Raw genomic sequence first — 12983 nt, forward strand, 5'->3', positions numbered from 1 at the left:
CTGGATGTTGCAAGATGGGAGCTGAGGTGAAGGCTTGCTTGAGGTGACCAAAAGCTTCTTCCACCATGGGGCTCCAGTGAAGATGCTTGGGCCCCTTCTTAAGTAGTGATGTTAGTGGGACAGCGATAGAGCTGAAACCCCAGATAAAACAGCGGTAGAAGTTGGCGAAATCTAGGAAACATTGGAGTTCCTTAACTGACATGGGAGGGGGCCAAGACATGACTGCAGAGACCTTGAATGTGTCCATGCTAACACCTTTGGAGCTGATGATGTAGCCCAGGAACTATACACAGTGCTGATGGAACTCGCACTTCTCTGCTTTGACGTAGAGATGGTTATGGAGTAGACATTTGAGGACCATCCTAACATGTTTGATGTGACTCTCTTCATCTGGGGAATATATCAAGATGTCGTCGATGTAGGCGATGGCATATCTGCCTAGCATGTCCCATAACACATCATTAATGAGACACTGGAACATGCTCGGCACCGAAGAGAGGCCATACGGCATTACCTGGTACTTAAAATGGCCAGAGGTCATACTAAACGCTGTCTTCAACTCGTCACCAAGTGAGTGAAAGACAGTGTTTCTTTATCTGGATTAGGTTGTATGTGCTGCATAAGTCAAGCTTGGAGAAGATCTTAGCCAACTTGAGTTGTTCTAAGGCTGCTGGGACCAGAGGAAGTGGATAAGGGTATTTGACTGACACTTGATTCCACCCTTTGTAGTTGATGCAAGGACAAAGGCACACTATGTTTCTCCACAAAGAAGAAGCCTGCTGAAGTGGGAGATTTTGATGGATGGATGTATCCCTGTTTGAGGGCCTCTCAGATGTATTCCTCCATAGCAGATTGCTCCTTCTCAGAGAGGGTAGATGCACCCTTTAGGTGGTTATGTGCCTGGTAGAAGGTCAATAGTGCAGTCATAAGGCCTATGAGGTGGTAACCCGCAAGCTTTACCCTTACTAAAAACCTCCTTGAGGTCCAGATAACACTCAGGAACATTGTCCATGGAGTCAGGCTGGGGGCTTTCCACAGAAGTCGAAGTGAGCGTGATCTTGGGACAAGAGATGCAGCCTTGAAAACATGTGTGAGACCACTGCAGAATCTCCTTGTTCTGCCAAGAAATCAAGGGGTCGTGGAGTTGCAGCCAAGGATAACCCAGAATGATGTCATGTCGGTCAGTGGTGGTGACAGAGTGAAATGAGTTCCAAATGAAGAATGCCTACTTGGACACGGATGGGAGTGGTGCGCTGAGAGACTTGACCATCCCCTATGGGTCCTCCATCGATTGTGCTGATGTTGAGCAGACTTTGAATTGGAGTTGTGGACAAGGCGAACTTCTGGATGACCGCGCTGCTGATAAAGTTCCCCTCTGCTCCTTAGTCTATGACAGCAGAGAGGACATGGGTAGAAGAAGTCAACTTTAACAACACAGCAACTTGGAATGACTTGGAAGTAAACCTGAGAGTTTCTGCAGAAGATGAGTGAGGAAGATGAATGGGGCAGTGGTTGAGCTGATGTTCCGAACTCCCACAGTAGAAACATAGTCCCTCCCTTCTCCTAATGTGCTTGGAGCATGTTAACTGGGTACGAGAGATTTCCATAGTGGAGCTCTCTTCTGGGGTATGAGCAGGCTTACCAGCCTCTTGTAGAGAGGGATGGTGAGTCAGAAGATTGCCCAAATGGATCGCACAGCAGGTAGAGTGAGAGATCACATACTGTATTACATTACAGGCATTTAGCAGATGCTTTTATCCAGAGCGACGTACAACATACCCAGAGCAGACTGGAGTTCATGTACCTTGCTCAAAGGCACTTCAGGGAATTGAACCAGCAACCATTTGGTCCCAGTGCTGCTTCTCTAACCATTAGGCCACAGCTTCCCCATGAAACATGGAGCACTGTAATCATTTAGGAAACCCACATTAATTGGAATTAATTGGTCATAGCGTAGCTTTTCTGCATCCCTCTTTTACTCTGAGTTTGGCCATGGCTTTTTGCCAGCAGTTCTTATTTAATGAGAAAGCAAAATGTGGTATAATCTCATGTGTCCACCATCAGGAGAACACTGAACAACAATGGTGTGCATGGCAGGGTTGCAAGGAGAAGGCCGCTGCTCTCCAAAAAGAACATTGCTGCTTGTCTGCAGTTTGCTAAGGATCACGTGGACAAGCCAGAAGGCTATTGGAAAAATGTTTTGTGGATGGATGAGACCAAAATAGAACTTTTTGGTTTAAATGAGAAGCATTATGTTTGGAGAAAGGAAAACACTGCATTCCAGCATAAGAACCTTATCCCATCTGTGAAACATGGTGATGGTATTATCATGGTTTATGCCTGTTTTGCTGCATCTGGGCCAGGACCGCTTGCCATCATTGATGGAATAATGAATTCTGAATTATACCAGCGAATTCTAAAGGAAAATGTCAGGACATCTGTCCATGAACTGAATCTCAAGAGAAGGTGGGTCACACAGCAAGACAATGACCCTAAGCACACAAGTCATTCTACCAAAGAATGGTTAAAGAAGAATAAAGTTAATGTTTTGGAATGGCCAAGTCAAAGTCCTGACCTTAATCCAATTGAAATGTTGTGGAAGGCAAGGCAAGGCAAGTTTATTTGTATAGCGCATTTCATACACACAGGCAATTCAATGTGCTTCACAAAAAATAAAAGCATAAGAACAGTAACAAAGAATTAAAGTAAAAGTGAAATCATTAAAATCCAAAATTAAAAAGAAATTAAAATAAAGAATTAAAGTAAAATCATTAAAATAAAAATTAAAAGAAATTATGTTAAAGGAAATTAATTACACTTTAGGTAAAAATTAATCAAGTGAAAGCATCTGAAAACAGCTTTGTCTTGAGCCTGGATTTAAAACTAACAACAGTAGGAGCATTTTTGATATCATCTGGAAGTTGGTTCCAAAGCTTAGCAGCATAGCAACTAAAGGCTGCTTCACCACACATCGTTTTGACAGCTGGTATTACTAGCAAGTTTTTCTCCTGTGATCTTAGAGACCTAGTTGGTGCATATAATTGAAACATATCCAGTAGGTAGCTGGGTCCCATCCCATTTAATGTTTTAAATAGAAGAAGTAATGCCTTAAAGTCAATTCTATAGCTCACTGGGAGCCAGTGCAGAGACCTTAGGATTAGAGTGATATGGACTACCCTTTTTATTCTTGTAAGAACCCTTGCTGCTGCATTTTGGATTAGTTGAAGCTCTTTAATGGTCTTTTTTGGAAGACCTGTGAAAAGGCTATTGCAGTAATCAACCCTACTGGAGATGAAAGCATGAATAAGTTTTTCTAGATCATGCTTTGACATGAGACCCCTGAGTTTAGAAATGTTTTTTAGGTGATAGAATGCAGACTTTTTTACCACTTTCATATGACTGTTGAAGTTAAGTTCACTGTCAATAAGGACACCAAGGTTTTTGACAGTATCCTTTGCTTTAAGCCCCTTAGTTTCAAGAACAGTGGCAATCCTAAGCCTTTCCTCCTTTTTGCCAAATATAATTACTTCAGTTTTATCTGCGTTCAGCTGAAGAAAATTGTGAGACATCCATTTGTTAATTTGGTCAATGCATCTATGAAGAGACTCAAGAGGGGCATAGTCATTAGGTGACATAGCTAAGTAAAGCTGAGTGTCATCTGCATAGCTATGGAAGTTTATTGAGTTATTCTTAATAATTTGTCCAAGTGGGAGCATATAAAGGTTGAATAGTAATGGTCCCAGGATTGAGCCCTGGGGAACCCCACAGTTCAAGGACACGGGTGATGAACTGTGGCCTCCAATGGCCACATAAAAAAAATCTTTGTTGTAGGTAAGATTTTAACCAGTTGATTACTGTACCAGTAAATCCAACCCAATGCTCCAGTCGATGTAACAGTATGAAATGATCTACTGTGTCAAATGCAGCACTTAAGTCTAAAAGCACCAAGACTGATGTTTTACCAGCATCAGAATTAAGACGTAGGTCATTCATGACTTTAGTAAGAGCTGTTTCAGTGCTATGATTGGCACGAAAACCTGACTGAAACTTATCAAAACATCTGTTTGATGTCAGGAAGGCAGTTAATTGATTAAAAACAATTTTTTCAATTATTTTACCAATGAATGGCAAATTGGATATGGGCCTGTAGTTGTTGAGTACTGAGACATCCAGGTTATTCTTTTTCAGTCGGGGTTTTACAACCGCTTTTTTCAGAGATGAAGGAAACATACCAGTTCATAAGGAGGTGGTGATAATCTGAAGTACCTCGTCTGATATTAGGTGAAGAACAGATTTGAAAAAGACTGTAGGTAAAATGTCCAGTTCAGATGTGGAGGAGCTGAGACTTTGTACTGTTTTTCTCAGAGTCTCAACATCAATTAAACTAAATGTTGACATTGTATTACGACCCCCTCTCTCGTTATCCAATGGTTCCAGATTTTGAAGTGTTTGCACCTGTGTGGCTATATTCATACGTATTTTATCAATCTTTCCTTTGAAAAAAGATGCAAAGTCGTTGCATGTATTAACTGAGAGAAATTCAGAAGGCATTTGTCTTGATGGGTTTGTTAGCTTTTCAACTGTAGAAAATAGCACACGGGCATTGTTGATATTCCTATTAATAATGTCAGCAAAAAAAGACTGTCTTGCTTTAGAAATTTCTAAGTTGTGTTTACATAACATCCCTTTGTAGATTTGATAATGAATCTGGAGTTTAGATTTACGCCATTTTCTTTCAGACTTTCTACATTCCCTCTTTGACATTTTAACTGCTGGATTTAGTTTCCAGGGTGCTTTTCCTTTGTCTATGACTCTTTTGGTTTTTAAAGGAGCAATAGCATCCATAATATGTTTCATTCTTGAATTAAAAATTTCCATTAGATCATCTGCGCAATCTAAAGATTGACATGGGAATTCTGAGAGTGCCTGCTCAAAAAGAGATGCTGTGCCATTGGTAATTACCCTCTTTTTTACAGTCACAGACTTGTTTTGAAAGTGAGGGGAAATGGAAACATCAAAGAAAACACAGAAATGATCAGATATACCCAGGTCCATGACACTAGTAGATACATTAAGACCCTTAGTGATGACAAGGTCGAGGGTGTGGCCATGGGAGTGTGTTGGCCCTTGTACATGTTGTGTTAGGTTGAAGGCATCAATCAGTGTAAGAAATTCATTTGCATATGTGTTATCTAGATTATCAACATGGAAGTTAAAATCCCCAGAAATAATAAGATTGTCAAACTCTAAACAAATATTTGACAACAGTTCCCCAAACTCCTCTAGGAACAGTGGTGCAGAAAGTCTTGGTGGTCTGTAAATAGTCAACACTAATATGTTAGAAGAACATTTTAGGATTGCACTTAGGTATTCAAAAGATGTAAAGTCACCAAGAGTTGTCTGTTTGTACTGAAAACATGCCTTGTATATATTTGCTATTCCTCATCCCCGTTTATTGGCTCTTCCAACACTCATAAAATCAAAGAGTGGGGGAGTTGCTTCAATAAGAGTAATAGAGCTGCTTGATTGTTCAAGCCAAGTTTCAGTAAGAAGCATAAAATCCAGTTTGTGTGTACCGATGAAGTCATTAATTAAAAAAGGTTTATTAAGTGATCTTACATTCTGAAGAGCTAGTTTTACAGTGAATGTGGGGGTAATTTCCACAGAAGCATTCTGTGGTTGTTTTGGAACTGGAAGGAGATTTGACAAGTTTACCCCATTGATAGGATGTATAAGAACACCTTTCCTTCTTGTTAGCACAGGAATAGAAAAGTACATCATGGGTCCCAGCTTATTTTCAAAACTACCATCTGGACCCAGATTATATCAGTTTGTTCCAACATGAAGGTCATCACTACTGCCGGTGAACTGTAGCTGTGCACATGGTCCTTGAGTCTTATCTGTAGTCACAAGGGGAGGTGGTGCCCTCCGTTTCTTGGGTGCTGTAGCAGTTGGATATATCATTAAAGATGTTGGGGTACACAAGGCCTGACCATGAGACAGCTCTGTGTATGGTACTTGATTTGAGTGTCCTCTTGGGCTTGCCAAAGACACTCGGCTTAAAGACAATAGTCTCTCCATTTTCTCAGGAAAACGCAGTCTGGGGGGTGAAGGAGATACAGAGGGGCTTGGGGTTACATCCACTGTTGTTGTTGGTGATTGCCTATTGCCAGTCTCAGGAGGTTGTGGTGATGCTTGTTTATCTGATTGTCTTTCTGATAGTTCTGCCAGGTTACCCATTAGCTCAGATATCATATTGCTAGCCTTGGAAAGTGACGGGGATATGTGTGGTGATAGATCCACCCTCTGATCATTTTCCTGAACTGTATTGGGGGCAGATGAGTCAGCATGATCCTCTGTAGTTGCTGGGGGCTTAGTTGCCTTCGGTGGTGACAAGGAGTTTTGCTTGACTCCACTGAGAATGGGAACTGAGATTGGACATTTCCCGGAATGTTGTGAATCATCTGTGTGTTTGATGTTGTTTATCATTTTTTCAGTTTGTAATCCATCAGAGTGAGCGTTAGTCCCGCTTCTTTCTGCCTGCAGATTCACTGTTACAGAGTGTTTCGTGTCGTAAGCCACTGCTTGAGTTTGAACCTCAACAGTGTGTTTCCGTACTGTTTTTGAGTCTTTGTTGATGTCTCTGGGAGGTTCAGTTTGTACCCAAACAGAGTTCGTATCAGTGTTGTTAACTCCTTTCAGTGCAGCTACAGAGCACTTATCAGAGAGTGTACCCAAGGTTGGCATGGAATGGTGGACAGAGTATTGATAATGGTCTGCCAAGACTTTGGCGCCAGTCCAGCTGAGTTCTGTGCTATTTGGGCTGAAAAAGGCTTTGTGTTTCCAGAAAAGGTTGAAGTTGTCAATAAAATTAATGCCAGAGGAAAAACATGTCTTTGCAAGCCAGGTGTTGAGACTGAGCAGTTGGGAAAACCCGTAATTGCCGATCACAGATCCTGGTAATGGACCACTGAAAAAAAAAGACATTCCAAGTCGGTTTAGGGCAGAAAAAAGGTCTTTGAAAGATTTCCTCACAGTGAGCTGTTCCCTGAAAACATCATTTGCTCCAACATGCACAATAATGCATTTAATTGATTTGTAGTTTGACAGCATTTTTGAAATGTTGTCTGTAGTCTCTGAGATGGAAGCGTGAGGAAAACAGCACACAACCATGGACTCTCCTCCAATATTTTTCACAGTGAAATCACCGACAACAAGGGTTGTAGGATTAACAGGTGTTGGCGGCTGCTTTCTACCTCTACTGCGAGCTTTATTTTTGTTATTCAAATTCTGCCACTTTCTAGGAACTACTGGTTCCATGTCTGTAAGGCACTGAAATCTGTTCTGGAGTGTAATGGGCTGTGTATATCTGTAGTTTTCAGCCCAGTGGTATTCATAGACTGTAGGTCTGACAGCATCAGACCGCAATGGAGTTGAAGTTAATGCCCTTTTGTTTTTGGGTCTAGCACCTTGTCTTTTCCAGCAATCAGTACTCACATTTTGCTTTGTGAAGTCAACCGATTCATCCAAATTCCCATCATTCAGATGCTGAACATTCCCCGCATTCCCCTTTGCGGTATCGGCTGCTGGACTCCCTTCAATCCTTAATAGACGGGCATCAATCATAGATTCCAGGCTAGAAATTCTTTTTTCAAGCTCAGTCCATTTGTTACTAGAGTTCCTTGGTTTCCCCATTTTACAATAATCCAGTCTTCCGTGTCAGTTGCTTTGTCTAACTTCTAGGTTATCTTGTATAAATGGGAGAAAACATCTGTCCTTCCTTGTTAAACTTCTCATCTCATCTCATTATCTCAAGCCGCTTTATCCTTCTACAGGGTCGCAGGCAAGCTGGAGCCTATCCCAGCTGACTACGGGCGAAAGGCGGGGTACACCCTGGACAAGTCGCCATGTCATCACAGGGCTGACACAGACAACCATTCACACTCACATTCACACCTACGGTCAATTTAGAGTCACCAGTTAACCTAACCTGCATGTCTTTGGACTGTGGGGGAAACCGGAGCACCCGGAGGAAACCCACGCGGACACGGGGAGAACATGCAAACTCCACACAGAAAGGCCCTCGCCGGCCCCGGGGCTCGAACCCAGGACCTTCTTGCTGTGAGGCGACAGCGCTAACCACTACACCACCGTGCCGCCCCCTTGCTAAACTTGTTGAATGTAAGTAAAAAGAAAGCAAATAAGAAAAAATAGAGAAATAGTGAAAAAAGCGGAAAAGAGGAGTTCAAGCAGGAGCAAAGCAAAAAGCGTCCTACTCGCTTGAGTAGGAGGAGCGAAAGTGGAAGGACTTGAAGCGGGTAGTTCATGTGAGGAAACCCACCAACATCCCAGAGTTGAAGCTGTTCTGTACAGAGGAATAGGCTAAAATTCCTCCAAGCCAGTGTGCAGGACTGATCAACAGTTACCGGAAACATTTAGTTGCAGTTATTGCTGCACAAGGGGGTCACACCAGATACTGAAAGCAAAGGTTCACATACTTTTACCACTCACAGATATGTAATATTTGATCATTTTCCTCAGTAAATAAATGACCAAGTATAACATTTTTGTCTCATTTGTTTAACTGGGTTATCTTCATCTACTTTTCGGACTTGTGTGAAAATCTGACGATGTTTTAGGTCATATTTATGCATAAATATAGAAAATTCTAAAGGGTTCACAAACTTTCAAGCACCACTATATATATATATATATACACACACACACACACTTGAGCACATATTATATGAACCTTATATTTTTCATTACAGGTATTTATCAGACACTCTTATCCAGAGCAACATACAACATACTCAGAGCAGCAGTTGGGGGTTAGTTTTTCATCAGCCATTCCTGCTGGTCTCGGGAATCGAACCAGCTTTTGGTCCCAAAGCCACTTCTCTAGCCATTCGGCCATGGCTTACCCAGTTTAAGCTACAAGATTCAGATGGCCTCACTATCTTCATATAGGATCTATAGATCATCATCATGACATCCAACAACTGTATTCTTGTAGTAGAACTGTACTTTCATCAATTTTAACTGCCTGGCACCTCCTAGGGTTAGTAATGAGTACTACTGACAACGATACATTAAAACTTAACCCCAAATAGCTTCCAAAAGACACTGTTCTTGTCTTGTTTATACAGCCCCAAATAAGAAAAACTTGGGACATATGGAAAATGCATATAATAATAATAATAATAATAAGAAGAAGAAGAAGAAGTGATTTTTGCTTTTCTATTATCTGGAGGAATTTCGGTGCATAAAAGGCAAGGGTGCAAGCCACAGCTGAACACCTGTGATCTCTGATCCCTCAGATGGCACTACATCAAGAACCATCATTCATCTATAGTAGAAATAGCCACATGCGCTTGGGATTCCTTTGGCAAAAGCTTTGTCAAGCTCTACAATACAGAGTTACATCCACAAATACCAATTAAAACTTTACTCTGCAAAATCAATATTGATTGGACATGCAAGTGGATTATTTGTCAAAAAGCACTTGGCAATTAAAATATTTGCAGTGGAACACGTTATATACAGTATTCTTGGTAGTCCGTCAGTCTGAGGATGATGTAGTCTGTGCATTCAGCGATGAGAGCGTGTGTGGCTCCACAGCCTGAAGCTGGGAGCGCACAGGCACCCGCAGGTGTCACAACGATGTTCTGAAGGTTGGGGGTTGGGCTGCACAGATGCCCATGCATGAATTTGATTAAAGTGGCAGAGCCATTGCACAGAGGCAATCCCACTCTTTCAGCAGAAGAAACCATGACCCAGTGGCACAGACAACCATTATGTCTGGAGACCTCCTCTGCTGCACTGGATGACCAGTACTCCTTTGTGTCTTGTTGTGCTCTGAAGCGCTCCACAGTGCCTGCTGGAACTGCCTTTCTATCTGTTGGACCTCACTGATGGTTTCATTCACCCATTCTGCTGGAGCTAGACTTCATATACAAAGGGTAGGCAATCCCTAGGTCACCAAGGGTTTCAGACCCAACGGTTACTCTCACCTGGTTTTGCCAGCCAGTCAAAGCCGTTGCCTGGGATGTGGCCACTGTTACATGCAAACAGCTACTAGGAGCCACAGGTGAGAGCTGGGTGCCAGGTGGGGACCAAAGTGGATGAACTACTCTAATGAGCACACCATATTCCCCTGCCAGAGGTACTACCCCCCTTACACCCCATATACAGTATTATTTAATAATTAATTTAAGAATGTGTGGGTTTGCCTCCTTCTATGCACATACTCTGACCCCCCCCCCCCCCCCCCCCATGTAATATTAATATGTGAGGTACAGTTAACTTTGCACAGAAACCACTGGTAGAAATATCCTTCAAAGGATATTTCAGAGCCTGTGCATTTGAACTTTTACTTGAGTAAAGTAGTTGAATCAGTACTTCTACTTTTACCAGAGAATTTTTTTTTAACCCAAGTATCTGCATTTCTACTTAACTAAAAGATGTGTGTACTTTTGTGATCTCTGGTACCTGGTGTCAATGTAGCCATTCATCATTAGGTAGGAAGTCTCATCTCATTATCTCTAGCCGCTTTATCCTTCTACAGGGTCGCAGGCAAGCTGGAGCCTATCCCAGCTGACTACGGGCGAAAGGCAGGGTACACCCTGGACAACTCGCCAGGTCATCACAGGGCTGACACATAGACACAGACAACCATTCACACCTACAGTCAATTTAGAGTCACCAGTTAACCTAACTGCATGTCTTTGGGGGAAACCGGAGCACCCAGAGGAAACCCACGCGGACACGGGGAAAACATGCAAACTCCGCACAGAAAGGCCCTCGCCGGCCATGGGGCTCGAACCCAGGACCTTCTTGCTGTGAGGCGACAGCGCTAACCACTACACCACCATGCCGCCGGTAGGAAGTCTCCTTGCCATTTTGGAGAAGACTATTTTCCCCTCAACATTCAGTAGTGCTGTGCTCCTCAGCTAGTTTTCTTGGTATTCTCTTCTTTGGGAATACAGACTGACAGCTCTTTGCTACTCTAATGGAATGCTCTGCTTTGTTCGAAGCAACTTGCATGAAGATCCATAGCAACTTTTAGGCAGTTTATAGCTTGTATCTTATGCCACTTGGCTCTGGGGCTCCTCAGGACCCTTGCACCCTACCTTTTTATTATTGTTCTAGACCAGGGGTGTCAAACTGATCCATAAAGGGCCGTGTGGCTGCAGGTTTTCATTCCAGCCATGCAGCAGCACACCTGATTTGGCTTATTCAATCAACTGACACACCCACCCTTTAACCCTTTGGTGACTGACCACTTGAAAATGGTTCCTCCAGGAACAATGACTTTTCAGTTGTCAAGACAACGGAAAAACTAAAATACAAAAACAGAAAGATACGTCACAATGCTCTTGTGCACAAAACAAAATGCTCTTGTATTTTAGTTTTTCCATTGTCTTGACAACTGAAACGTCATCGTTCCTGGAGGAACCATTTTCAAGGGGTCAGTCACCAAAGGGTTAATCAAGGGTGGGTGTGGCTGCAAGTATTTGACTTTGTGAAGACAGTTCAGTTGATTGAATGAGCCAAGTCAGGTGTGTTGCTGCATGGCTGGAATGAAAACCTGCAGCCACACGGCCCTTTATGGATCAGTTTGGACACCCTTGTTCTAGACTATAGTCTATGTAAAGCTGTCAATGATCATGAAGCTGATCTTGGTCTTCCCATCAGACCTAGATGTTCACTAGATATCCAGCAGTAGCAATAACAGACCTTGACTTTGCAGACTACATTAGTTTATTGTTCAATACAATGGAGTAAGTGCAACAACTTCTTTCAAATGTGGAAAATGAATGTAAGAAAGTAGGACTTGGGTGGCGCGTTGGTGTAATGTTTAGCACTGTCGCCTCATGGCAAGAAGGTTCTGGGTTCAAGCCCACTGGCCGACCCAGGGCCTTTCTGTGTGGAGTTTGCATGTTCTCCCTGTGTCTGCGTGGGTTTCCTCTGGGTACACTGGTTTCCCCCACAGTTCAAAGACATGCAGTTAGGTCAACATGGGGCAGCCTTAGGCTGAAGTGCCCTTGAGCAAGGTACTTAATCCCTGACTGCTCCCCTGTATGGCTGCCCACTGCTCTGGGTGTGTGTGCGTGTTCACTGCTTCAGGTGGGTTAAATGCAGAGGATGAATTTCACTGTGCTTGAGTGTGCATATGACAAACAAAGGCTTCTTCTTCTTTGTCTTCGAATTGGGCCAAGTACAGCCCTGAACACCAGCACTTGTGCCCAGTGATGGGAATAACGGCGTTAGAATAAACGGCGTTACTAACGGCGTTACTTTTTTTAGTAACGAGTAATCTAACTAATTACTTTTTACATCGTTATAACGCCGTTCCCATTACTTACAATAAAATACTATGCGTTACTTTATTAAAGCTGTTCTCATCTGGCACGCTGCTCGTTCAGCCTTTCTTTACTCTGCTTTAGTGTGGGGCGGGGAGACACGAGACAACGGCACAGTAAGCCAATCAGAGTAGATTTGGACAACATATGTAGGTAGGCCACGCCTACTGCACTACTGCGCACGCTTTCAATCGGAAGACCCAGCGATGGCGAGCGGTCAGCCCAACACTGCGCTTTCACACTGGAAATACAGCCATTACTTTTCATTACTTGAAATAAAAGGCAAGAGTGTTTACGTGCAATGCACATTATGTCGAGGAACAAAGCGTTTGTCCTCGTCAGTGGCCAGTAATTAGTAACATAATTTTAATAACTGCAAAAATATATTACATTTGATAGATGTCTTATCTCACATTGTCCCACAAAAATATTAATATAGTGTAGATAATGTTACTAACTGGTTCTGTTAAGTGTCCATTTCAGTCATTAAACACATTTAACATTCACTTTTATTATGATTACACTAATTGAATTTGATTTTTTTTTGGGGGGGGAACAAAATGTAACGGAATAATTACTTTCCCTGGTAATTAGTTACTTTTATGACAAAGTAACTCC

Source organism: Neoarius graeffei, chromosome 3 (assembly GCF_027579695.1).
Source record: "Neoarius graeffei isolate fNeoGra1 chromosome 3, fNeoGra1.pri, whole genome shotgun sequence".
Classification (NCBI taxonomy): domain Eukaryota; kingdom Metazoa; phylum Chordata; class Actinopteri; order Siluriformes; family Ariidae; genus Neoarius; species Neoarius graeffei.